Raw genomic sequence first — 14,545 nt, 5'->3', positions numbered from 1 at the left:
TGACGGTCCCTGGAGCCCAAGCCAATGAGTAGTATTTTGGTTAAAAAAATAGACACTATTCCGGTGTCTATCTCAAAGTAACGACATATGCACGCCCGAGGACAGAGTGCCGCATTTCTTTCTGGAAGTTAAGTTGGAAGTTCTCAAAAAAGAATGCAAGAGAAAAGAAAGTGTGTTCAAGTGTTTGAGTTGCAGGAGTGTGTGTGTGTTTTGTTAGTGAGTGTGTATGTGTGCGTGCGTGCGTGCGTGTTTGAAAATGAATGAGAGATAACCATCAGAGGCAGCTGCTGTGGTGAAGAGAGACAGCAACCACCAGCTAGAAGTTTTCTTACAAACGACATTGACGACTTGTTGATTCAACGGATGCTTGAATATACCACATATAGTAGAAGTGGTTTCAAAGCTTTGTAAGAGCTTTCATGCAATTATATGAATGAAAAGCAGGTAGTAAATCTAATAAATGAAATTGTTCTCTTAAAATGAGCTAGATATGGTCTCTCAAATGTTTTGCAACCAATCTTGTCACAACTTATATTGTGCTGCATTATACTATACGATACACAGTGCAAATGGCATTCATTGTAAAATGGTACACCTCTTTACTCCATATAGTATGTAACATTATGATTATTGATAAGCTATTTCATTAAGTCTACATTATGCCCTAGTTTTTTAAATGATGATGACATTATCAAATGAAGATAAAAATTTGTTGTTGCTTTCGTGAGTGAGTAACTAGGTAGTTCATAGCTTGTTGTTATTACAAGTGTATTACAAGTTACTGCACCTATGTATATGGCTTCCATAGATTATTTTTCTATCAAATCCTAAATGGACTTTAATGACACATATAGTGGACTGCCATTTATAACAAGGTATAACTTCCAGACTCGCGGGCAATAGGTGATCATGTGAATAAAACATGTGATATGGTTTTAGCCAAGTCACTGATGTGTAGGTTCAGTTCCCACTCAGTGATGATGTGTGTCAAGAAAAGCAAGGCTGCTATAGGCAACCACTTTCAAATACAGGCAAGAGGATGTGCCCTGCTCTGAGGTGAACACCAAGAAAATCAAGTGCAGTGTGAAAGGGCCTTTCAAATTATTAAAACAAAGTTAAACTCCTTCAAAAGCAAGCCTGGGCAAGTACATCTCTGGGTCCACATCAGGCCTATTCACAGTTGCTGATTGGCCTTAAAAGTGACCACAATGTCAGAAAGAAACATAAACTATCCAATGCTTTGAAAGTTGTACTTTTGTATTATGTGCACATGTGGGTACGCTGATACAAGCAAGGTAGCGAGCAAGACTACAATGTGTGTTGCCAACTTTTCGCTATATTTCATGACTTTTCCGACCTCTCCCGCAACTAATTTTCCCAAACAGAGACTAGCATAAATTACAACAGTGGTCCTAATGTTAGCAATGAAAGGAAGAGACTTGACAACACTGTACGCAAATCTGCACTTTCATAAACCATATGTATTGGGTGTATTAAAAGTCATCAATGTCAATAAAATTTTACTTCCCACTTCTCTATATATTTGGTAGTCCTGATGAGTTCTCACAATCTCGAAGTGTCTTGGAAAACATTTGACGTGAATGACAGGAGCATGCTTGTGATTGGGAATTAGCGTTATTGTTTGTTCCCGAGTCTTAAAGTAAAGTTGTGTTTGGTCAAAATGTGTCATGGTGGTGTATGTGAGTCCACACTAAGCAGAACGCGGAAGAAGGAGGTAACAGAGCGATGGGGAGACTCGAGTGCAAATGAGCATTGCTATAAAGTTAGCATCTAAGGCAGGGGTGTCAAACTCATTTTTTTCGCGGGCCGCATTGTAGTCATAGCTTCTTTCGGAGGGCCATTATGATTGTCAACCCAAATAAATGTATGAGCACCTCATATTATATACAGTAAAAGCTACAAAACAAACTCGTTTTCAAATCAGACGAGTAAAAACTGGTCAAATATTGACAAATATATATATTATTAAAAGTGAAGACAATTTGCAATTCTAGTAATGACACACAAATTTGATGCACAATTAGTCTTCACGGGGCACATAAAACGATGTGGCGGGCCGTATCTGGCCCCCGGGCCTTGAGTTTGACACCGGTGATCTAAGGTGAAAGAAGGGAGCTTGACATATAACTGTACAATGTAAATGCATTTTCAAGTTAATAGGCAGGAAGGGTGCAGACTTTTCAAATGAAACTTTCATATTGGGGAGGTGACATGAACAACCTGCATTAGGCATATGCCGACTTAAAGTTGACAAGCAAAGACAAGCAACAGAATTGTTGTTAATGAACCCACAAGTGTTTCTACCGCAAATGTTGCTGCTCCTGCAAAACTTCAACAATACACACGATTATAAAACATTTTTGCTGGTCTTTGTGTTTGTATTTTAACGTTAATTATTCACAGCATTCCGAGTGTCTAAATTAATAAAGCGATGTAAATAATATATTGATATACTGTCTTCGACATGGTATTTTTTAAAATGACTAGTTCATTTTGCACTAATTGGGTAAATAAATGAATTGGAGCAACGAAAATAAGCGAGGAGCCATTTGGGAGCCGGTTCTTTTTAGAGCGCCAAACTGAAAGAACAGTCTCATGAAAAACTGTTGTAATTGATGTCACCTTTCTCTGGCTTGCACAATTCTCCAAATAAGAAGCAAGTGAAGTTTTCTGTTAAACTGACACATAAGACAAAATAGAATTAAACATTGGATAGAGTTTGTTGACTAACACCAAAATGTCCAACTAAACTCCATAAAAGGAGTAACTATGTCATGTTTTCTGCCTCTTCTGCTTGACTACACTGCATCACTTTTTCATTAGACCTCAATGTGGCCGGCATGTTCCAGCACAGCGTGGTCCACCAAAGGCAAACAATTCTATTTTAATTTTGATTTGAATAGCAATATTAAAAAACAGTAGTATACAAAAAATTGATGTGTTAATACATCCAAAAAGGTAATAAAAATCTTTAGAGGGGAATGCTCTGTTTTTACCGATTACAATTTTATGGAAGAATGTAAAAGAAAATGTGACGATGGAGTTAAGCTGGGACACTAATAACATTACAGCACTCATTTGTCATTGAAGGTAAAAGTGTTCTTATTTTGTTTTGGTTTGATACTATTAATGGTGTTAAATTTATTTTTAACTTCAGAGTTAAGAATGTTACTTTGGTGGGACTCAACGAAGGGAACGCAGTTGCAAGTTGACACACTGCGCGTTACTTTTGGCAATATCAACCTAACTTCTTACCAAATAAAGAGCATATAGTTCATCCTCACGGTGTCAAAGGATGTCAGATTGACCACACTTTTTAAGGTCCTCAAGTTTGAATGCAAAACATATTTAGCTCAACAACAAGTATCCCCTTACTCTTAAGTTAAATCTGATACTCTGACATTGAGAGACAGGTTGTTTGAGAATAGGTTAGAGTGTGTGTGCGTATGCGTGTGTGTGCGCGCGTGTGCGCGCGTGTGTGCGTGTGTGTGTGTGTGTGTGTAGCCCAGGATGCCGCTGCTGGGTAACATCTCTGTCAGGATGGCTTTGGTCCATCACCACCCCACTTTTACAAGCACACACACACCCACACACTCCATCAGCACCCGCTCAAGGCTCATCAGTCGCAATGGAGCACATGTGGCCGGAGTATTCTAAACAAAGCTTTATAAAGAGCTCAGCTAAGACGGTCAAATGTGACAGTCAGGCTACTAATGATGTGTAGAGACCGCTAAATACGACAGTGACAGACCAACGACCGGCACGCCATGCACACAAACATCTCACTCAAACACATGCGCGCATGTTTTCCTTTTGGCATGCATGGACAAACATTCACAATCACTGTGGAGGGGCGGAACATATGACCACTGGGACAAACACATACACACCTTGTGCCCAAGGGCATCTGTCCGCAGCCTAAGAGCTCCCAACTGTCGGAGAAAAAAAAAAAACAGCTCAATTAGCTCGGTGGAGGAACCAGCGAAATACATCCATAGACACATACACCGCCCACACACACACTCAGAAGTGCATTGATCCTTCCCAAGTCTGGGGCTCTAATTGGTGTGTAGATGATACTGTGAGAGTGTGGGATCCTTCAGGCAAGCAGAATGACTTCCACTGCTTTATTTTTCATTTTAAAGTTGAAATACACCCACAATTTTTCCCAGTCGCACTGTACCCTACCTGATATTCCTTTGGAGAGTCTTATCTTATCTCTCTGAGTGTCATCATTTTTCCTGTGCAAAGCAAACGGCGGAGACTTAAAATCTGAAACATTCCAATGCCATAAATATGTAATAGCTTGATAGGTTTGCTGAAGAGAATTGAAAATATCAAGATTCCTAATAAGCGCATGTCCATTGCTCACAGCGGGGAGTGAATTCAAACAAGTACACTCACACACACAACCTCCCCCACAAACACGTACAGTAAGAGCAGGTCGTTAGAGGCGGTTATCGAGAGCAAATGGAGTCGAGTTATTTCCACAAAGGGTCTCAGCGGGTCTTGTGGATCTCGACTCTCGCCGACTGGGAGCGATTTAGAGAAAGGCACACTGGTATATTAGTAACTGAAGACGTCTGGGGACATAGCTGCTCTCTAAAATCCTGCGCCTGCACTGTGACCTCTACTGGCATTAGGACGTGCGCTCCATCCTTTTTTTTCGTTCACTGACCACCAACTTTGTTCTTTTCCCTTTGACTTTCTCGGCCTTTTTTTCCACGCGCTAGGTCATTTCTCTTCTAGCGTTTTGTTCCTCCTTTCACTCAATTGCGCTCACATTCTATCCTATTTTTTTCTCACTCCACTTCTCCGTCTTACATCCATCCCGTCTCTCCATCCCCCTCCCTCACTGGCCCCAGGGACGGACTGCTGATAGACTGTGTACACCAGCTGCCCAGGGGCTATTTTTAAGGAGCATTTGTCCTTCTCCTTCCCTCTGGAGAATGACTCAACCCAGCAACATCTCGTCCGCGCGCATTCACATACACACACAAACACACATTGGCATTAACACGTGCACTCATTAGCCCATGAGCATGCACAACCCATGCACACACTCCGTCCAAGGGCATTCTGTAAATGCGGGGGCAGCTTGTAGGGCCACAGCCCACTGCTTAACTACACAGGAGGCCTGGCGCTCCCTGGTCGGCCTCAGAGGGCTCATAAAGCCGCCCCTCCTCCTCCCAGGTAGCAAGCTAATACTCTCCCTTGTTCTACTGATGCTTTACGATAGTTTGTAAAACAATACTGTAAAACACTGTTGCAAAGTATTGCGTCAGACTGCTTTCATCTCTAAAGCCGCAGCAGCCAATAGTCCATTCTGGAAGTGACAAGATCCCCTGTCTTATTTAAATCCACCCCTCCGACATGTCAGGGTATCAAAAATGTTGTCGTGAAAAACGAGACACAAAAATAAACGATACAATTTGTCTTCTGTGAGGACATTTTCAAAACGTGACAAAAATCGGACCCTCACTTGTAACCTTGGAAGTGATAAGAAAGAGAATTTGTTTCTTTTTAATGTTAAATTCAAAGTCTCAAAATCTGTGGCGCTCTCAACAACGGCTGCTGCTCAAAGCACATATAAGGCATAAAATGAATCCTAAAACAACTGCTCCGGAAACCTCGTTAAGGCATTATTTACTTTCATCGTTAGCCAAGGAAGAGGACACTAAAAATCTGTCAGCAGCCTGAAACGCCTGCTCAAGTGTCTCAGTGCTGCTTAATTGTGCCATTTATCAGCCAAAAAAGCCTACACCCTCATAAATAAACACAATGCCTGTGCAAAGGAATTATAAAAATGTCAGGGCTAATCCACAAGTGAAGCCAGCGTTGATGCATATTAAGCGATTTAGTCAGTGAAGAAGTGAAGCAAAAAAATATGATGGTTAATTTAAGAGTCATTAAAATTGCATGGATGTGCATTGCGCTTGCTTGGAGTGGGATTTTCTCTGATCGCTAGAGAAGAGGGAGAAAGAGCAATACAAGCTGCCACACATTGTGGGCTATAAGCTCACTGATTGATCACACCGGAGCCCAGCAAGCCTGAGAGGGAATCCAAATCAATGTTTCTGATACTGTGGAGCTAATGTATGTGACACACGTGTGTGCGTGTTTGTGTGTGGGTGTGTGTGGATGTGCGTGCGTGCGTGTGTGTCCATGTGTGTTTATCATATCTTATCTGCACGCGTTTACAACCTGGTGTGTTTCATGCATATTGGAGTGCATGTGTTTGTGTGTCTCCCTCATTTGAGGAGAGACAATGTTGTACATTCCACAGGGGAACACAATCATTACCGAAGCAGGAACCCAATCCCGGAGGCCACGGCTCTGCCTGTAGCGTGAATAGATCGAGCTTCTTTCTCACCGAGACGTGCTATGAACGCACAGTCCACTATTACCGGTGGCCTGCAGGTCAAACCTAACTGTCACCTCATTTCATCTGGGGGTAAACACTTAAGGACGACAAAAACAAAGTTATCACACCATGGCAGTCTGGCAGTGATGAACCGAACTTTGCCTCACGCACAAACCGCAGCAGCCCTTCAATTATACTGAAATTAAGCAGCAGAAAAGGTTGAGTGGGTTTCTTCTGCGAGGTGACATTTACAGTAACTCCAGATAGTTTAGTTCAAACCCAAGTTTTCAAACTGTCCTCTAAGGGCCAATTCAGCTCAACAGCTCTCTGCTGCCCTCTGTTGGTTATTACAACGCACCACTCATTCCCACGCATGGCAGCCAGGTACCAACATATGGCAGCTGTCTATCTCAGCAAATAACAGGTGTTGGTAAGCGATTCCCCTCTTTCCCACCATGCCCATTCTCTTTCGTCAATTTCCCTACTGGCATAAAGCAGACAAAGTATGGCTGGGTTAATTTCCCCTGTTGCGCTGCCCCCAGCCCCCACCCCACCCGGAAACACAAGAACACACTCACACACACCCATGTCGTTAGCATGTCCCACAGGAAACTATTGTTCCATCATAATGGATGGCAATCAGAGGCGATGCCAGCTGTCACCTGATACTATTTGTTTATCACACTGTTAGCTTTCCGTATGCAGTTGTGATGCAGGACCGGACTGTGCTTAAATCCTAGGACACCATTGCTAATTTATTATATATTGCTCGACACGGTCGCTTTTGACATCATATTAAGGTGTCGTGCATGGGTCTTTAAATTATGGAGAGAATCTGATTAAAGGTGGACGTGTGGGAATTTGTTTTCACCATTCCAGTAATCGTATATTCATTATATCCTCCATCAACCAGTAGGTAGCTTGCTATAATTGTTTCCATTTTTTGTTAGCAGTTTGGCTAAGGTATCAACATATGTTCATTGGGGCAATGCAAGAAGAACAAATAAGACGTTTGCAGCATACTGTGAATTTCCTACGCAATGTGGTTATTTCTCTTGTCCCCCCAGCCACTAAATTAAGCATGACATATCTGGGTTGCGATAGCCCTGTACACAGAATAATGCTACACCACTGATTAGACAAATCTGCACATACACACACTCACCAGCTTTAATAAACGCAAAGATATGTCTTTAATAACCTGCGTCTGTGCAAAGAATGTTCTCCCTATTGCTTCATGCATCCTTGGTACTACCTCATTCAGTCATTTTACACATATTTCTCTTGGTCTGGATTCCTTTCAGATTTATTGCTAGTGTGTTTCCAGGGCTTGAAGTCATAAAAATTGTTCCAGCGTGCTCTCAGTATGACACAATAGAGTTGATTTTGATTGACACCACTGGTGAGGTCTCAAAAATATGAATATTTACACTATTAGTATTAGTCATAGTCAAAATTCCAGTCACATCACATACATACGCTTAAACCACCCTTGATCTATAAACAGACTGAGAAGGGAAGGCCTTGATTGGCTGGGAGGATGATTGACAGTTGAACGAGTGGAACCTTTGAATGTAAAACTCAAAGGAAAGATGGGAAGCGTGTTTGTGCGGGTCCCAAGGGGGGAAATGCCTGGGTTTTACACACGTGCACACGCGTGCACATGCGCGCGCGCGCACACACCCCCTCTCACACACTTACACGAGCGCGCGCACACGTACACACAGTCTTGCTCTACTTTGAGCTGTGCTCCACTTGAAAGCATCAATGCGCCCCGTTGTTTGAGACTAGCTGAGTGTTGCACTGCAAAGGAACATACAGGTCTTTATATTCTTGTAGATGGACAGGTGTGTGACGAAATCCTACCAGGCACCCTTCCATCATGGCCACTTTCTTACTAGTCTGCTTCATTCGCCAATTTTCCCCGTGCTGCCTTCTGTTTATCAATGTTGTGTTTTAATCTCCTCTTTTGTTGTTTTTATTCTCATCCCTAGAGATGGGAATGAATGCGTTTCATTCACGTCGTAAGCTTCAGGTAAAGCCCAGAACAGCAAATGATTACCCATTCACTTTTCAATGCGCATTTTGTTTTGTGTATCATTCATATATAAGGAGGCGCTTTATCCAATCACACTAATAGTGATACATAGTCAAATCAAAATAAGAAAATACTGCTAATGCTTCACAATTGTGAAGGCACTGTGCCCTTGACTATCCCCCTGCTGAAAGTAAGTCTTAGCCAATTAACAGTGTCTTCCACTCGGGCTGCGTGCACACGCAAACACCCATGCGTGTGCACTCACACACGCTGAAATCCTCGCAGCTCATGGGACTAAACCTCATTAACTGCTCTCAGACAGACACTCGCTCTTTAATCAATCCTTTTCTAAGACTCCACGCACATGGAGGAGAAGATGCACGTGTATATATATGCATGTGTGTTGTATTGTCATATGACAATACAACACGCATGCACGTACACGCGCGCGCAAACGTGGGGAGAGGTGTATCTACGTTCACGCAGAGATCTCCCAGAGAGAAAAACACGGTCATTTGCCAGGGTGATTCAACTCTAAAACACCCTAATTACATCGACAAAGCCACTTTGTTTTGGTGCCGGATGAAATGTGAATGATTTAGCATATTATTATTATGCCTCTAAAATATTAACCAACCTCCAGGGAGTTGATCTGCTCGTTTAAATATATGCAAATGATTTTATTTTGGTTTGGTTTGTTTCCAGTGACTTTTGTGAATTGTGTTTGGATAATTAAATGAGCGCATGCAGATGTAGAATTGTAAACGGGGATTGCGCAATGATCGACCAGATTAGCATACAAATTAGGAACAGCGCACCTCGACTGATAATCGACTAACTTTTGTTTTCGCTTCAACCTTGACCTATTTGAAACATCCACCAAGTGACTGGCCTTGGAGTGGAAATGTAAACACAGGCTTTTAATTGATAAGCTGAATTTGATATTGTCCTTCAATAACACTTCCTCTTGTGTCAGGCTCTTTCAGTTGTCCTCCTCTGCTTTCTGCTGTCTTTTTTTTCACCAGCTACCACTGGATAGATGTTCCGGGGTTTCTATCTACAATAACAATTCTGCAATTATTTAGATGCACACCTGGATTAGTATAGTTGTTGAAGCATGACAGGTACAATTTTATCAATACCTGTCTTACTTTATTGATTGGCGTGTCAGTGAGTTCTCCTTTTTACATTATTTTTGTAAACTTGGTGTGTGATTCTATTAATGTAATAATTGTGTAAAACTATGCAGGATTGTGAGGGCGCTGGAGCCTATCCGAGCTGACATGACACAGTCACACTCACATTCACACCTTTGGGCAATTTAGAATTTTCAATTAACTTAACATGCCTCTTTTCGGGCTGTGTGAGGGAGATGAAGTACCCTAAGGTAACCCACCCAAGTAGAAGGAGAACATGGAAACTCCAGAACCTGAGTCAACGCACATCGAAATCTGAAACTTCCTTTCTGAAGCTGTAACCACTCCGCCATTGGACTGTCCTATTGGTCTCATTACTGTTTACCTACACCCAAATGTCTTTTAAAGTACAATGGAGAGCTTTAAAAAAAACAAAGGTAGTGTGAGACTTATACACAGTGGGTTATTTTTAATTATTCATGATTTTTTTTTCTCAGAATATTTTGGGGACGTGTTTTGTGAATAAATAGTGTCTTGCATAATGTTTAAAAAGGTATTTAAGAAAATCGTGTGTGCACCACCACCAACCCATTTCAGAAAGTATTTATTTGAATGGCAAGTATTTTTCAGCATTTCAGTAAACATTCCTTTTTATGCCAACGAAGATGAAATCCACTTATATTCCTTCGATGCCCTCTGAAGCCGCGCACTCTGTCCAATTTGTGCCATTTCCCCCATTGCCTCGGGTCCTGCTTTGACACCTCTGCCATGGTAATGGACCAATAAGAGACACTGTCCTTGAGAATCTCACTTTGGCTCATTTTCATACCCCCCTTCCTCTTGCTCAGATTTATAACCTCTACTCCTTACAGCTCCAGATGTTTTGTTCTGCTTTTTACTCTCTGTAATTGCTAATTCAATCTGGTAGTAAAGGAGCAGATGCTCACTGGATTTGAGCGTACCTGCGTGGCTTGATGTCTCGGCAACGTTCAAGGAAACGGGATTTAGTCTAACATCGCGACTCGTAAATATAAGCTTTCAACATTACAACGAGCTCATTTCCGCATGTTGGAAAACACACAAATCCGCCCAGGTATCAGCTTTCATGATACGATACATAAGTGTCCCCTTTAAATCATAGTTGCTGAGCTTTGCCAGTACGGTTCTCGCGGCTGACTTTGGAAGCCCAAACTGTGGTGGGAGCTGCTCTCTGCACTGTTTTTTTTATTATTATCATCTCTCATCCTTTTTCTCACCAGAAAAAGTGGCAGTCAAGTCTAGTTTAAAGAGAAAAACAAACAGACTGGTTATCCACAGGAATGGGAATGCTGCTTTTGTCCCATTAGGAACATCTATGTGTGCGGTTTAGGATCACAGCAGGATGTGTGCGCTCTTTGTGTGTGTGTGCGTGTGTGTGTGTGTGTGTGCATGTGTGTGTGTGTGTGACTTTGAGCATGTCACAATTGGACTGATTTCGAAGGCACATTCAATTTTCGCATACTCAGCTATCTTCTAGCATAATTGGGTCCATATCTGTGTGAAGCACAATAGTAATTTACAATGTAAACAAATTTCCGCACATGCACACACGCAAGCACACACACACAAGCACACACACGTACACGTACACACTCAGTGGACCTGTCATGTATCATGGAGACAGGGGTCAGATACTGCTTGATGTGTGGGGGTTATATCGCTTGGGAAAAGGACCAAAGATCTAACCGAGGCTGCAAACGGGCCAACAAAAACAGCACAGAATACAACACTGGAGAAAAGATACTCACATGGACAAAGGGGAAGTGGAGCCTCACAGAGTGACTCCACAGAAACACAGTTGTTGAATTATAGGTAATGTGGGGGAAACCGTATGCGTTGTTATGAAATGTGAATAAAGAAAACCAATAGTCACAAAAGTGCAATTTCCCTTCACATTCCAGAGGTGAGTTGATTCTAAGCACAAGTTTCTCGTCACATTTATTATTGGAAGTTTGGACATTTGAAGGCACAGCCTCGACTTTCAACCCTGACTGGCATTTACACTTCAATATGCTCACACAAACCATCGGAATGAATCTGCTCAGAGTGCTCAGGAAAATGATGTCGGTTTTGGAAAAGTCTGAGCGCCCCCTAGCTCCTAAAGTCATAATTACATACATATTTGTTTAAAATTGGGAAGCATAAAGGTGGCATTTGAGGTTAAACGAGCGGCAGAAAGTTTTATTTTCATTTTTACTAACATGTAACTAATAGTCAGTTCAATACCAATACAATTGAGAATGTTTTTCTACATGCACCAATGCCAGCCCTACATCAGTGGACAGATTTCTGATCTTCCAAGACACATGGGCTTTTCAATCAAATCTTTGATTGAATACTTTGCCCTCCTCAGCATTCACACAATCTAAAAAACACACACATTGTTGATAGAGAGTGTCTCGAGCAACATCATTTACCACTTAGGCCCCTCCCAGAGGAGCAAGCCATGCCTAATGCGTGGCAGATAGCTTGATAGCCCGAGCTTGTGTCGAGAAGTGCACGTCAATCAACAGCTCGCGTCAACGTCACAGAGGCAAAGTGTTCCTGAAAGATCTTTTTACTGAGTGCCTTTCTATCCATCGTCTAACACACATTCACACATGCACAATCACACACGGCCATTTCCATCTCAGCAATCACTTCTCCGAGAGTTCTGCTCTTCGGACGTGTAACAGTAATTGAGGTTGCTCCCGTGGGTGCAGTGGATTCTGGGCCGTTAAGTGCTGTTTCTTGTTGTTCTTCTTCTCTCTAAAGGCTTGTATTTTGGCTATTGTGTTGTTTCCTCCTGCTCCCCCGTAGATGTAGACTTAGAAGTCACAGGCCGATTTACGCGTATCAATAGAGCGTCCTTTTGGATGCTGGCCTTCTATCTTGCCGTATTAATCAATATGACAAAAAGGTTTTAGCTGTTTTTTGGATACGCACGCAAGTCACTTGAGATTTGGATGTGTATTTAAAAACATGACCAAACATCTACTGCCAGTCTTTTTATTCTCCTTCCTCTTCATGAACTTCTTCTCTATCCAAGCTGACACTCAAGTCAGTCAAGTGTTCACATGCCACGCTGACCTCACTCGTCGCCACATCAGGGCTAGCTTCAGTGCACCCCTATGACCTTTGTGTGTGTTGATGACGTCGACCGTCCAGAAGAGGGAGTGATTGATCTGGATTGACACAAACAGCCAGTGCCCTAGTTGGCCTGTCACACAGCATCACTAGGTCATTGCATGCCTGAATGCCAGATGAGGAGGGAGGGAGAGAACACAGCGGCGATGACCTGCTCACTTTCATGTGGCTGGAGCATATTTGGACACAAATGAAAGGTTTTGGTTTGACGTTAGAGCGTGAGAAGTTTGTCGAGATACTACAGAAACACACTGAAAACTACTCAATTAAGAGTGCAGACCTCCAACAAGAACAGTCACTCAACCTGTTTGTTGTGGCATCCGCTCTAACTGCCTCAATGTGTCCACTTAAACTAAGAAATAAAGCTCACCGTAAGCATCCGTTTCTCCTTCATAAAAAATACACCGTTGCTCATTAAGTGAAAATAAATGTCTTTTGCACCTTGCACTAAACAAATGGCCGTGACACATAATGTATTTATTATGACCAAAAGTAATTACTGATGCATTTGAATAGGAAAAAATCAGAAGAAAAAATATTCTAATTTTATGGGTTACAGTGTGAATAAACTTGAACAGGTGATAACGCAATGTAGGTGTGTCATTTTAAACACATGTTCAGCCAGCGGTAGAGTTTAGTTTAGTACAGCCCACCCTGATCTGGTTCAACTGCAAATGTTATTTATTTATATCTATCTATCTATCTATCTATCTATCTATCTATCTATCTATCTATCTATCTATCTATCTATCTATCTATCTATCTATCTATCTATCTATCTATCTATCTATCTATCTATCTATCTATCTATCTATCTATCTATCTATCTATCTATATCTATCTATCTATCTCTCTCTCTCTCTCTCTCTCTCTCTCTCTCTCTATCTATCTATCTATCTATCTATCTATCTATCTATCTATCTATCTATCTATCTATCTATCTCTCTCTCTCTCTCTCTCTCTCTCTCTCTCTCTCTCTCTCTCTCTCTCTCTCTCTCTCTCTCTCTCTCTCTATCTCTCTATCTATCTATCTATCTATCTATCTATCTATCTATCTATCTATCTATCTATCTATCTATCTATCTATCTATCTATCTATCTATCTATCTATCTATCTATCTATCTATCTATCTATCTATCTATCTATCTATCTATCTATCTATCTATCTATCTATCGTACGCCAGGATCCTGTTCGTGGACTTCAGCTCGGCGTTCAACACCATCGCCCCTGACATCCTCCAACAGAAGCTCATCCAGCTTGCGGTGCCTGCCTCCACCTGTCAGTGGATCACCAGCTTCCTGACCAACAGGAGACAGCGTGTGAGGCTGGGGGGCATCACATCTGACACCCGGACCACCAACACTGGAGCCCCTCAGGGGTGCGTCCTCTCCCCACTGCTCTTCTCCCTCTACACCAATGATTTCTCCTCAGGTGACTCTCCTGTGAAGCTCCTGAAGTATGCAGACGACACCACTCTCATCGGACTGATCCAGGACGGTGATGAGACTGTGTACAGACAGGAGGTGGAGCGGCTGGTCCACTGGTGCAGTCAAAACCATCTGGAGCTGAACCCGCTCAAGACCGTGGAGATGACAGTGGATTTCAGGCGAGACCCTTCACCACTTTTACCCCTCACTATCCGCAGTAATACTATTCTTTCCACAGACACCTTCAAGTTCCTGGGAACCACAATCTCTCGGGACCTGAAATGGACCGGCCACATAGACTCTGTCCGGAAGAAGGCCCAGCAGAGGCTGTACTTCCTGAGACAGCTCAAGAAGTTCAACCTGCCGCGAGAGCTTCTGAAGACCTTCTACAC

Source organism: Syngnathus typhle, linkage group LG1 (assembly GCF_033458585.1).
Source record: "Syngnathus typhle isolate RoL2023-S1 ecotype Sweden linkage group LG1, RoL_Styp_1.0, whole genome shotgun sequence".
Lineage (NCBI taxonomy): Eukaryota > Metazoa > Chordata > Actinopteri > Syngnathiformes > Syngnathidae > Syngnathus > Syngnathus typhle.
The sequence above is the reverse complement of the archived record's forward strand: the minus strand, read 5'-3'. Positions refer to the sequence as shown.